Here is a 2231-nt window from a genome sequence, read left to right as displayed (position 1 = left end):
CAGGCAGCGGAGCCGCTGAGGAAGTTTCCGCGGCCGGGGTCAGCGGAAGCAGGGTGGGAAAGCGCAGGATGTTGCATCATAGAGACGCTGCCACCTGCACCGGTAGAGCTGACCAGTCTCGGGAATGCTGCACCTGGGGCGCGGGCAGAGGTCAGCCAGTCCTCTGAGCAAGGTCTTTCACAGGGTCACCTCCCCCTGGGCTCCTTAGGTAAATGCAAGTACCTGCACATCACCTCCCCAGATACCGTTCCTAAAACCCCATCTGCATATCAGAGGGACTAAAACTGGGTCCTTATACCTAATAGCAACGTAGGCATCAAACCACTTTGTCAAGCCCCAGGGAACGGGATAACGATTCCCAAATCTGTGGGGAGCAGGGGACACTGAAGCTTCAGAAACCGAGTAAACTCATCGTTGGTTCGCCACGAGCCAGTCCGTGCTAGGAGGATCTGTTTTATTGCCTGGTTAGACCCCTCCACTCAGGTCTCACCCTTTACTGCCCTGTGATCTTGGTGGCTGTGGTACCCTAGACCACAACTGCCTCTGGGCCAATCCTGACCTTGCTTGTCTTCTTGGAGGTAAGCAGATGTTGCCATTAGTGGTGGATGTGCCTGCTTGAGCCAGAACTAGGGCTGTTGCCTGTGACTGACCAGGGGAGGCTTTGGCATTGAAACTCCTCTGGTCCTGTGATGGCTGCTCTCTCCTGGCTTTCCACATACTACCTTCCACTGGTCCTCTTCCTCCACCCCTCCAGACCCTCTCTGCCTGTCACTCTCCCTGGCGTGTGTATCCGTGGCCATGGCTATAGCTGTGCTAAGACTCAACTCCTCCAGCCCAGTTCTGGAACCCCAGACCCGAGAAATCAGCACTAGTCATGGGGTGAGAGAGGATCTCGTCATTTTCAAAAGACCCCCCAAAGGCACCCCTTCCCCAAGTTCTTCAGATAAGATGCTCTGCACTCTGGCCTCTGCTCGCTAGCTGAACCTTCTCTGTCTCCTTTCTACACTCCAAGTCCATGCCTGCTTTGCATCCTCTATCCCTCCATCCCGAATCCCAGCCTCTACACATTACTATTCTGTTCCTACAACCCTCACCCTTTGGGTCACTTTGTCCAGCCTGGTCCTTGGCTGTGGCAGGTACCACCTCTAGGTCCATAGCCCCTCTGCTATGTCTTTGAACCAACCACTGTGCTCCAATGCCTATCCTTTCTGTATTTTCCTCATTTTACTGAGAACTCCTCCAGCCCTGGGACCAGTCCTAATATTGTGTCGCCAGGGGTTGGAATAAAGGGAAATGGAGTAATCTTCATTACTGATTTCTCCATGAAAGGCAAGTCTCTCCTCCCACCCCCTCACTCCCTGTCTACTCAGAAAAAAGAAAGGAGAATGAGCTTGCCTTGGGGTCTGGGTCAGAGAGGCATGGGGATGTGTGGAGACACCTTCCTGGCTGGGGCAGGGATCCGCTGGCAGATGGGCAATGGCAAATCACAGGCTAGAACAAGTACTGATCCCAGGCAGCTACTCAGGGGCCACGGCCAGGCCTAGGCCCAGGAGATACAGCACTGAGGCAAGTCTCCCATGGAGGACTCCTGTCCCAGACTGTGGAGCCAAGGCCAGGCCCAGCAAGGGAGTGGAAAGGCCTGGGTACAGGGCCTGTTTGAGCTCCTGGCCATTCTGGTTTCCCTCACTGATTTGTTCAGATCTTGGGCAAGTGGCTGCCTTTCTCTGAGCCTCTGGGGCTGACATCCTGAGGGAGATGACAGGCCAACTCTTTGCCCACCTCTCCTTCGAGTCTAGGAGGGCCTGGTCCAGAGGAGGAGCGAAATTGGACCCAGGATCCAGGGGAGCCAGGAACTGTGGTGCCAGCTTCTGGAACTAGATCCTAGCTGCTTTCCCCCTGTGGCACCCTGGGGAGGGTGTGGGTGTTGTGGCCAGAGAGGCCTCCCTGGGGCTGCAATGCTGGGCCTGAGCTGGTGTCGAAGCCAGGTACCAAGAGCTACTTGGCTCTCCAGTATCTCATCAGATTTCTCCCCCTCCCCCCAAGGGTATGGATTTTCAGACTTCATCAACCCCTCAGCTTTCCACAAGCAAGCACTGGTTGGGGATTTTAGGGCCCTTGGATAAGGGGTAAGCCTGGGAATGGGTAGGGCTTTTGATGTTACTCTGGGCTCTGGCTTTGGGAGAAGACAAGCTCTTTCAGCTTGCTCTAGGCTGAAAGAGAAGACAAAAACA

Source organism: Tupaia chinensis, unplaced genomic scaffold (assembly GCF_000334495.1).
Source record: "Tupaia chinensis unplaced genomic scaffold, TupChi_1.0 Scaffold000231_1, whole genome shotgun sequence".
Taxonomy (NCBI): domain Eukaryota; kingdom Metazoa; phylum Chordata; class Mammalia; order Scandentia; family Tupaiidae; genus Tupaia; species Tupaia belangeri.
This window is presented reverse-complemented; position numbering follows the sequence as displayed.